We start from the raw sequence: 11,365 nt of genomic DNA on the forward strand, positions 1-11,365 counted from the left end.
GTCAGACATAAAGTGTCTGTTGATTCTGTTTTTGACACTAATAGTGTGTGATGGGACCGTGTTGCGTGAGCCTCACACTGTGTCTGATCAAGTGAGTGTGTGTTGTGAGGGTTAGGGGCGAGCTATATTTTGTGGGACCCCGAGACTGTTGGTTCTGACTGTGCGGAGGCGCTGACTCTTCTCTCTCTCTCTCTCTCTCTCTCTCTCTCTCTCTCTCTCTCTGTCTTTCCATGGCACCATCACACACACATTGGTTCAGACTGCACATTGCTCACTGTCAAAGGAAAGGACACTCTTGCGGATAGACACAGAGGGAAGCTTCCACCACTCCGTCCCATCACACATTCACGGATTGAGACACAGAGTTAAGCTACTGTCACTGTGTCCAATCGAACACTCCAGGATCAGACACAGTGTAGTTCTTCAGCACCGTCCGATTACTGACACCCGGAGAAAGATATGGAGTGAAGCTCTTTCTCACTCTCCCGATACACACGCGCAGGGTCACAAAATAGTGTGCACCGTCCGCACCATCTCATCACACTCTCGAGGGATCATACACAGAATTTATCTCCTTCCACACCGTCCCAACACACACTCTCAAGCTGAGATACGCAATTGAACTACCTCGGCTGCGTCCCATCACAGGCAACGTAGTCCCATCATACTCTCCCAGAGTCAGACACAGAGCGCTGCTCCTTCCAAACTGTTCAGTCACACATGACCATGGTCAGCCTCAGACTGACGCTTTCACTCCACCATACAATCACACACTCCTTGGGTCCAACATGGAGTGAAGCTCCCTGAGCACTACCCCATTACACTGCCATGATCAGACAGGAAATTGTATACAATTTCTGGTCAACGAATTATAGGATAGATGTCAACAAAAAGAGACCTTTATTTACTAGAATGTTACCTGGGTTTCAGCATCAAGTTACAGAGAAATTTTGGAACAAGTTAGGTCTTTATTCTTGGGAGCGTAGAAGGTTGAGGGGGGACTTGACAAAGGAATTTACAGTTATGAGGGGGATAGATAGAGTTGACGTGGATATGCTTTTTCCATTGAGAGTTGGGGGATTCAAACAAGAGGACATGAGTTGGGAGTTAAGGGGAAAAGCACATGATGCCCGCCCCCAAAAAACGCACTCATTCAGCCCCTCTTCCCACCACAGCTTCCATCTGAGGCACACTGTGTCAAACAGAGTCCTATCATACAGACACGGGGTGAGACACAGATTTAAGCTCCTGCACACCGTCCGATCACACACACACACACGGTCAGACACAGGTTGAATCTCCCTCTCTACGGACCCATCACAGACCCCCGGGGTCAGACGTAAGTGAAGCTCACTGCCTTTCGTGCACTCCTGGGGTCAGAGATGGAGTTGAGCTCCTGTCTGCGTTGTCCCATCACACACTCCCGGAGTCACGCATAGAGTTCACCTCATTCTACAACGTCCCGTTACGCAATGACTGCATCAGACACAGAGTGAATCTTTCTCTTTCCATGACCTCGTCACTCATTCCAGCGGTTAGACGTGGAGTGAAGTTTCCTGCACACGTCCAGTCACACTCTTACGGGGTCCGATTCTGGGTATTGCTCATTCACACCTTCTCATCAAACACTCCTGGGGTCCAACGGAGTGCAGCTCCTCTACACCGCCTCTCACACACTCCCTAGGTCAGAGAACATAATTTTGATCTCTCCGCAAAGTCTAATCACACACGACCTTGGTCAGACACAGTGTGAATCTCTTCTCCACGGCCCCATCACACACTCAATTGTTAGACACAGAAAGAAACTCCTTCAGCGAACATTACAAATTTCAGAGGGAGAATGATTCCCCCTGTATATCTTCTCAACGCACCACACAGCAAAGTATCAGACACAGAAGTAAACTTAATCTCACACTCCATCCCACACCCACCGGGTCAAACACAGAGTGAATCTCCCTCCATACCATCTTTTTACACACTCTAATGCCACGCGCAGAGTGACGATTCCTCTCTCCATGCCTGTCCTGTGATGAGGAGCGGGTGAAACAGGGGGATGATGCCTCACCTCTTCTGCTGGTCAACAATCCACAGATTTGAGCTTGTTTCGTTGACAGATCTGTACTTCGTTTCCATCTCAGTGAACTGGTGACGGAGATCGCTGTGCATTCGTTTAAGATCAGACAGATCAGAGTTGAGCGCAGAAAGCTTGTATTGAAGGGTTGAGTTTAACTTATGGTAGTTTCTGTCGGAGGTGATCTTTGACTGACGAATCTGTGATACTGAGAGAGATTGTGAAGGATGTTTAGAGTTTACAGTTAAACGTGAGTCAGCGTCACACTATCAACGGATCACAGAGCGTGTTGTGTCAGTGTCACGATGCGCTGGTGGCACAGTGAGAGGCATCGGCGCCACTTGTGAGTGGGTGTCTATGTCACGCTGTGGGGTTTATTAAAGTCCGGTGAACGGTTTGTTGTTGTTCCCATGGCGTTTCTGCGTCAGTATCGTGCGGGCAGGTCGAGTTGCTGTGAGGATGTATCGGTGTCACGGTGTTAGGTTTTGGCTGTGGCCAGGGGACAGGTGTACCGGGGTACAGTGAAGTTTATCGCGATGCCAAGGGACGAAAATTCTCAATGAAGGGCCTTCTGGTGTCAGGGTGTTTGGCGTATCTGTGTTATGCTGTGGGGTGTGCTGATCTCACCGAGAGGGGTATGTCTGTATCACGGTGAGCGACGTATCATGGCTACAGTGTGTGTGTGAGTGACATGCTGATGTGTGTGTTGGTGTCACGGAGAGTACTAATGTAGGTGTAATTGAGAATTAGTAAGTTTGCCTGTGTCAGGATGATGTGTGGGTAATTGCCTCAGTGTGTGGTGCATCTCTGTTATATTGAGGGGTGATACTGTCTCGGTAAGGGGTGTTAAAATGACTTCTGAGTGTTTGTCACGATGCGGTGCAGAGCGGATCACGTTGAGGAGCGTGAAGAAGTCACGGTGTACGGTACCTCAGTGTCACGGTGAAGAGCGTGTCGGTGTCACTTGAGCAGTTTATCAGTGACACGTTCAAGGGTATGACGATGTTACGTTGCAGTCAGTGTGACTGCCATGTGTGTGTCACGGAGACTGTCGTGTCAGTGTCGTGGTTAGGAGTGGATCTGTATCTCTATGAAGGTCGACACAGTGCTACGGTTTTATTACCGTTTGGGGTGTGTCCGTGTTACAGAACATAGAATAGTACAGCACATTTCAGGCTAGTCGGCCCACAATGTTTTGCCGACCCCATAAACGCTGCCTCACATATAACGTACCACCTTAAACTCTTCCATATACCAGTCTAGTAGGCTCTTAAATATCACTAGTTTATCTGCCTCCACCACTGACTCAGGCAGTACATTCCACGCAGCAACCACTCTCTGAGTATAAAATCCTTCTACTAATATCCCCCTTGAACTTCCAACCCCTTACCTTTGTTATGAGTGCTGAACAGACCTGATGTAAATGGGGTGCAGAGTTAACCATCCCCCCCCCTTGAGAACTATGAACTAATGCTATTGCTATGCTGCTAATGAGAGAGAGAGAGAGAGAGAGAGAGAGAGAGAGAGAGAGAGAGAGAGAGAGAGAGAGAGAGAGAGAGAGAGAGAGAGCAAGAGATTGAGAGAGAGAGAGATGAAGTACAGAGACAGGGGCATCTGCTAGAGTTGCTTTCTAATCTTCATGTATGCTGCCTTCTTACATCGGTGTTATGGTAAGGCGTTTGTTGGTTTCACTGCTGAGTTTTACAATCTCTATATATTTCAGCCGGAGTGACGAGTCCATCACAGAAGAACGGTCTAGCTGAAGGACAGAGGGGTCATAACCGAATGACCACAACGTTACGATGGGATCAGAAAGCAACAGAAGGTTTGTTGGCTGCAAGCTGCTCAATCTCTTGCTCTCTCTCTCTCTCTCTCTCTCTCTCTCTCTCTCTCTCTCTCTCTCTCTCTCTCTCTCTCTCTCTCTCTCTCTCTCTCTCTCTCTCTCTCCCTCTCCTCTCTCTCTCTCTCTCTCTCTCTCTCTCTCTCTCTCTCTCTCTCTCTCTCTCTCTCTCTCTCTCTCTCTCTCTCATCTCTCTCTCTCTCTCTCTCTCTCACACACACACATTTTCCAACAAATTACAATACATCAACCACAACTACCTCAACACACATGAACTGAACAGAACTCTATATTCTCGTATGACAATTCATTTATCCCTATAACATTGATAGCGCTTGTTAATTATTGGTGATTATCATTCCTACACTGCTATGTTTATTATTGCTAACGTGTTTTATATGTATATTTGCCTTTTTGATATTATATTGTGTAGTTTACTAATAAACACCTTTAGTTTTCCGTACCACCAGACTCCAACGGATTCTTCTATTTCTGCTGGTCTGTAAACCCAGTTACGGGGAACGGAACACCTTAAAGCCATGTCCTCTTGTATTGAGCAGTAGAGCCCTGGGGAAGAGGCGCTTGCTGTCCATTCTATCTATTCCTCTTAATATCTTGTATTCCTCTAACATGTCACGTCTCGTCCTCCTTCTCTCCCAAGTGCAAAGCCATAGCTCCCTCTGATTATAATGCATACTCTCTAAACCAGTAAGCTTCCTGGTAAATCTCCTCTGTTTCTTTCCCAACGCTTCCACAGCCTTCCTACAGTGAGGATATAAAAACTGGACAGAGTACTCCAAGTGTGGCCTAACTTTATGAAGTTGCATCATTACCTCGCGTTTTTATCTACCCTATCTACCTGTGAGGCAACTTTCAGTGATCTTTTGAAATGTTGCCCCAAATTCCTCTGCTCCACCACACTACCAAGTATCCTGCCACTTACTTTGTATTCTGCATTGGAGTTTGTCCTTCCAAAGTATACCTCCACTCACTTCTCCGGCTTGAACTCCATCTGCCACTTCTCAGACCGCTTCTGCATCCTATCAAAGTCTCTCCGCAATCTTCGTCAATCCTCTACACAATCAACAGAGCTACCAAACTTTGCGTCGTCTCCAAACTTGCCAACCCACCCTTCTATCCCGACATCCATGTCGTTAGTAAAATCACGAAAAGTAGATGTCCAAGAACCGATCCTTGTGGGACACCACCAGTCACAGCCCTCCAGTCCGAATGTACTCCCTCCACCACGACACTCTGCTTTCTCCAGGCAAGCCCATTGTGAATCCAACTAGCCAAGCCTCCCTGGATCCTACCCCTTCTGACGTTCTAAATAAGCTCTACCGTTTGGAACTTTGTCAAATGCCTTACTAAATTCAATGTATATCACATCCATTGCTCTACCCTCGTCTGTATGCCTGGTCACTTCCTCAAAGAATTCTATCAGGATTCTTAGACATGATCTGCCCTTCACAAAAGCAATCAAATTCACAAAGAATCTTTTCCAACAGCTTTTCCACCACGGACGTAACGCTCACTGGGTTATAATTACCCGGACTATCCCTAACTACTTACTTGAACAGGAGGGCAAAATGCGCTTCCCTCCAATCCTCCCGGACCATTCCCGTGGGCAACGATGATATAAACGATCCTACCCAGGGGCTCAACAATCTCTTCTCTCCCCTCTTAAAGCAGCCTGGGGAATATTAATTCAGGCCCCCGGTGACTTATCCGTCCAAATGTATTTTCTCAACTACAACAGCTCCTCTCCCCTAATATCAACATGCTGCAGAACATCAAACTCCCTCATATCGTCCTCACCGTCATCAAATTCCCTCTCATTGGTGAATACCGAAGAAAAGTATTCATTGAGGACCCCGCTCACTTCCACAGTCTCCGGGCACGTCTTCCCTCCTTTATCTCTAATCGGTCCTACCTTCACTCCTGTCATCCTTTTGTTCTTCACATAATTGAAGAATGTCGGAGGGTTTTCGTTTACCCTACTCGCCAAGGCCTTCTATTGCTTTCTTCTTTCTGTCCACAGCCTCTTTTTCATCTCTTTTCTTTCTAACCTACGTTCCTCAATAAATCCGGCTGATCCTTGCTTTCTAATCTTCATGTATGCTGCCCTTCTTACATCGGTGTTATGGTAAGGCGGTTGTTGGTTTCACTGTTGTGTTTTACAATCTCTATATATTTCAGTCTCTTTATTTATGGTCTGACTCTATCCCGAGACCGTTCCACTCACCACGGATCGAGAGAGCGGCCACTGTCACGATGAAGGCGGACGTAATCAGGCAGAGGAGGCAGATAAGACGGTACGGTCTATTTCCGGTTTTCACTTTAGACTCCCGTTCTTGCGCAGCTGTGGAGAGACCATAGGACCATATGATCACAATAAATATTTAGTTAGACAATAGGAGCTACTTAATGAATACTTTACTTCAGTAACTTAGTGATTGTAGTGATGACTTGCAACAGACTGAAAAGCCTGAGCATGTAGATGTTAAGAATGAGGATGTAATTGAGCATTTGGAAAACAGCAAATTGGATAAGCCGGACGGTACCGGACGAAATATACTCCAGGCTACTGTGGGAGACGAGGAAAGAGATTGCCTGAAGCTCTGGCGATATTCTTTGCAGCATCAATGGAGACGTGAAAGGTTCCGGAGGATTGGCATGTTGGTCATTTATTCAAAAACGGGAGAAGATATAGCCCAGGAAATTAAAGTCCAGTGAGAGTAGAGCAGGAGAAGGAGGAGAACGAGGATGTTGCCGGATTGGAGTGAGGAACTTATGGATAGAGGTCGGGCAGGTTGTGACTTTATTCCTTGGAGGGTAAAGGTGACCACACAGAGACGTATAAAATAAAGAGCAGTGAGTGCGTACTGTTATTTTCCGTAGACTTAGAGAATCGTGGGCAAGAGCGCACAAGTCAAAGGAGAGATGGGAAAGGGATTTAATTCGGGCCCGTCTGACGACCTTTCATTTCCCAGATGGTGGTCAGCCTATGGGACGAGCTGAGAAAAGAACTGGCATAAGCAGGAGCTTTAGAAACTTGGACACATGGGAGTATGACACTGACCGCTACAAAATGACGTCATCGCTATGGACTCTGACCTGTTTGTGCAGCGGTTGACAACCCGCCGGGTCCCGAGAAATGGGAGGATCTTCGTCCTCATCGACGCGGGGTTTCTTTTTCCGAACGTTCAGCTCTGAGTAGGTGGATTTCAGACCTTCTGGGAGACAGGCAGATTAGGAAGAGAGTGAGTGCGGTAGGGAATGAGGGAGGATGCGGAGAGAGACAGATGACAGAGAGAAAGGTATGTGAAGGGAGAGGGGGTATGAGACAGCAAGAGAAAGGGTAAGGGAGAACAGGGAAAGAGGGAGGACAGAGACTTGGAGACAGACAGAAAGCGAAAACGATGGACAGCGAGGGGAGAGTGCTATCTTGGCATTGCGCCGGAAAATGCGAGACAAAAAACGGGGAGAGAAAGGGGAGAGGGTGCATATTGTGTTGGGGAGAGGAGGGTGATAGGCGTGAGAGTTGAATAGAGGGGAATGAGAAGGGAGAATGATGGTGGAAGTGGGAATGGGATGGGGAGGCGAGAAGAAAAGAATTTCAGTGAGAGGGGAAGAGAGAGGATGGGAGAGCGTCGGGGAACTGGAGAGAGGGTTGGATAGAGAGAAAGGGAAGGCATGGAGGGAAGATGCGCGACCAGGTTAGGGACAGAGAGAGGAGGGAATATGGGCGGGGTTTACGGGGATATAAGTCTGTGCAGAGAAAGAGCGAAAGAGTGCAAGAGGGAGACCGAGAGCGGTAGAGACGGTGACTGTGATAGAAGAGAGACGGGAGGGAGATGGGGCAATGAGAGAGTGCGAAGAAACGGCACTGCGGGACACAGTAGGGGAAGTAATGTGAGGGAGTGACAGGGAAGGGAGGGAGACAGGAAACGAGGTGAGAGAAGGAAAAGAGGGAAAGGAGAATGGGGTTAAAAAGGGAGAGATAAGTTACGGTTTTATACCGCGCTCCTTCTCAGCGTCTCTCCCACAGTCCTCCCTCCTCACGACACGGAACTAACACATCTCCACCACTCCCGCACCAGACCGCTTGCTCCTCATTGTCCCTTCCTCCACATGCCCCATACCATGCTATCTTCCCGACAACACTCCTTCCACACTACGACCCACGGAGCTACCTCTAATCCGCCCCTCCCAGGGCGCAACACTCCGCACCGATCATCAAAGAGAGTTCCCCGCTCTTCCTTCTCTCACGAGTTCCCTCCGTGTTATTCTGAAACAGGGGATCATTAGGGTCAACTGTACGTTTGCTCTGAGATCTCTCCACAGGATTGGAAACGTCACCGAAAACAGGGACAAACTAACAAAGATGAAACTGACCTCGATCTTTCCGGACCCGAGGCGCCGAGGGGGGTCATTAAATCAACTTCCACGTACGATACATTAGGTTCAGCTGGGGACAGAAGATTGAGAGTCAGTCACAGAGTGAATCTCCCTCCACACAGCCCCATTATACACTCCCGGGTTCAGACACAGGGTGAATCTCCCTCCTCCCCTTCCCAATACACACTCCCTGTGTCAGACACAGAGTGAATCTCCCTCCACACCGTCCCATCACACACTCCCGGTGTCAGACTCAGAGTGAATCTCCCTCCGCACCGTCCCATCACACACCCTGGTGGGCAGACACAAACAGAATTTCCCTCGCAACATGTTTCTGCCCGTCTTTGCTCGGGAAGGAGTTTCTGAGTCCGTTTTTGTGAACTTCTCTTTCATGTAAGTTTCGCTGTCGTCCATTCTGTTGAGGATTATCTGCGTCTCTGAGCTCAGAAAGGGGAAGTAACCGTTGTCCGGGGAAGCCCGTGTTTACAGGGGAGTCTGCCCGACACCAACAAACACCAGATGATTTGCAGATAAAGGGAGAGGCCGAGCAGGGGAGGAGGTGCCGGGCAGGAGGCAGATTGAGGCCGTGAAGGCGGGTGTTCTCGAGATGTGAGAGCGGCGGGGGAAGGAGTTGTGAGAATGGGGAGAAAGAGGGGCAGGGGAGAATGAGGGAAGGATGTGGGAGGTCTGAGAGAGGTAAATAAGTGACAGGGACAGGGAGGAAGGAGCAGAGATAAAGAGGGGTTAGGGTCAGATGTAGCAGAGAATGGGTAGAGAGAGCGGTAAATTGAAAGGGAGAGGGAGAGAATAGGCTTGGAGAGAGGGACAGAGAGTAGGGCGGTGGGAGAATAGTGGGGAGTTGGGGAGAAAGAAAGGCACAGATGGGGAAACGTTTGCCGGAGAATAGTTGGGCAGAATCGGGAACAGAGTAGAGGAGGCGACTGGGATAGGAGAGGGGCAGAGAGAGTAGAGTGGTTAGTCAGGGAAGATGGGGGAGTGAGAGTAGAGCAGAGAGCAGGAGGATGTTTCCGGATTGGAATGAACAATTTATGGATAGAGATCGGCAGGTTGGGACTTTAATTCTCGGAGTGTAAGGGTGACCATACAAAGGCGTATGAAAACACGAGTGGTGAAGGCGTACGGTTATTTTCCGCAGACATGGAGAATCGAGGAACAGAGCGCACAGGTCTAAGGTGAAAGGGGAAAGAGATTTCATTGTGGCCCGTGTGACAACCTTTCATTACCCAGATGGTGGTCAGCCTATGGGACGAGCTGACAGGTGAAGTGGTCGAAGCAGATGCATTAGAATCTTGGACACTTGGGAATATGACACGTGACCGCTCCAGATTGACGTCATCGCTGTGAACTCTGACCTGTTTCTGCAGCGGTTGACCGCCCGCCGGGACCCAAAGAAATGGGAGAATGTTCGTCCTTATCGATGCGGGGTTTCTTTTTCCGAACGTTCAGCTCTGAGTAGGTGGTGTTCAGACCATCTGGGAGAGAGAGCCGCACAGGCAGATTATGAAGAGAGTGAGAGCGGTAGGGAATGGGGGAGGGAGTCGGAGAGAGTGAGACGCGGGAGCGCGGAAGTGAAGGGAGAGAGGGTGTGAGAGAACGGGGAGAGAGAGAGAAGGCAAAAACGACGGACACAGAGGGGAGAGCGCGCTGTGGGCAGGAAAATGCGAGAGAAATGACGGAGAGAGAAAGGGGGAGAGGGGGCAGACTGTGTCGGGGGAGAGCGGAGAGGCGTGAGAGATGAATGGAGTAGAATGAGAATGGAGAGAGAGGGAGGGTGGAAGTGGGATAGGGATGGGGAAGCAAGAACAAGAGAATTTCAGTGAGGGGGTAAGGCGATAGGTGGAGAGCGACGGGGAGAGGGAGAGAGGGTGGACAGAGAGAGAAGGCGTGGAGTGGAGATGAGTGGCAAACGTAGGGACGGAGAGGTGAGAAGAATGGGCGGGGTTGACGGGTGTATGAGTGAGATGGAGAACTGGAAATAGGGAAAAGAGAGTGAGGTTAGAAAAGGTAGAGAGGTTTTAAGGTTTTATACCGCGCTCCTCCCCAGCGTCCCACCCACAGCCCTCCCTCCTAACCACACCGACACGGAACTAACTCATATTCACCACCCGTACCCCACACAGCTTGCTCCTCATTGCCCCTTCCTGCGCACGCCCAATACCATGCCATCTTCCCCCAGCACTCCTTCCACACTCCGCCCCACGGCGCAACCTCTAATCCGCCCCACCCAGGGCGCAACACTCCTCACCGACCACCAAAGAGCGTTCTCCCCTCTTCGCATCTCCCACGCGTTCCCTCCGTGTTATTCTCAAACTCTGAATCAGTGGGGTCAACTGTACGTTGCCCTGAGATCTCCCAACAGCATTGGAAACGTCACCTAAACAGGGACAAACTAACAAAGATGAAACTGACCTCGTTCTTTCCGGACCGGAGGGCGCCGAGGGGGTCTTTAAATTAACTTCCGCGTACGATACATCAGGTTCAGCTGGGGACAGAAGAATGAGAGTCAGTCACAGAGTGAAGCTCCTCCACACCGTCCCAATACACACTCCCAGGTTCAGACACAGAGTAAATCTCCCTCCACACCGTCCCATCACACACTCACCGGGTCAGACACTGAAACAAATTCCCTTCACTACTGCCCATCACACACCCCCGTTGCCAGACACAAATCGAATCTTTCTCGCAACATATTTCTGACCGGCTTTCCCCGAGAAGGGGTCTCAAAGTCCGTTTCCGTGAACTTCACATTCATGTAAGTCTCGTTGTCGTCCGACCTGTCGAGGATTCTCTGCGTCGCTGAGCTCAGAAAGGGGAAGGAACCGTTGTCCAGGGAAGCCTGTGTTTACAGGGGAGTCTGTCCGGCACCAACAAACACCAGATGATGTGCAGATAAAGGGAGAGGCCGAGCAGGAGAGGAGGTGCCGGGCAGGAGTCAGAATGAGGCTGTGAAGGCGGGTGTTCTCGAGATGTGAGAGCGGCGGGGGAAGGAGTTGTGAGAATGGGGAGAAAGGGGGAGAGAATGAGGGAAGGAT

At 49.6% G+C, this 11,365-nt stretch overlaps 1 long non-coding RNA gene across 1 annotated transcript; it reads right to left on the reverse strand.

Annotated features, from left to right (window-relative positions):
- Window positions 1-2,149: 2,149 nt before the first annotated feature.
- On the reverse strand, window positions 2,150-7,304 carry LOC132386378 (uncharacterized). Its single transcript, XR_009509504.1, has 3 exons — window positions 7,029-7,304; window positions 6,157-6,273; window positions 2,150-2,279 (listed from the first exon to the last, which is right to left on the reverse strand). It is a non-coding gene; the product is annotated as an uncharacterized LOC132386378 (long non-coding RNA).
- Window positions 7,305-11,365: the final 4,061 nt, after the last annotated feature.

Source organism: Hypanus sabinus, unplaced genomic scaffold, assembly GCF_030144855.1.
Source record: "Hypanus sabinus isolate sHypSab1 unplaced genomic scaffold, sHypSab1.hap1 scaffold_1127, whole genome shotgun sequence".
Lineage (NCBI taxonomy): Eukaryota > Metazoa > Chordata > Chondrichthyes > Myliobatiformes > Dasyatidae > Hypanus > Hypanus sabinus.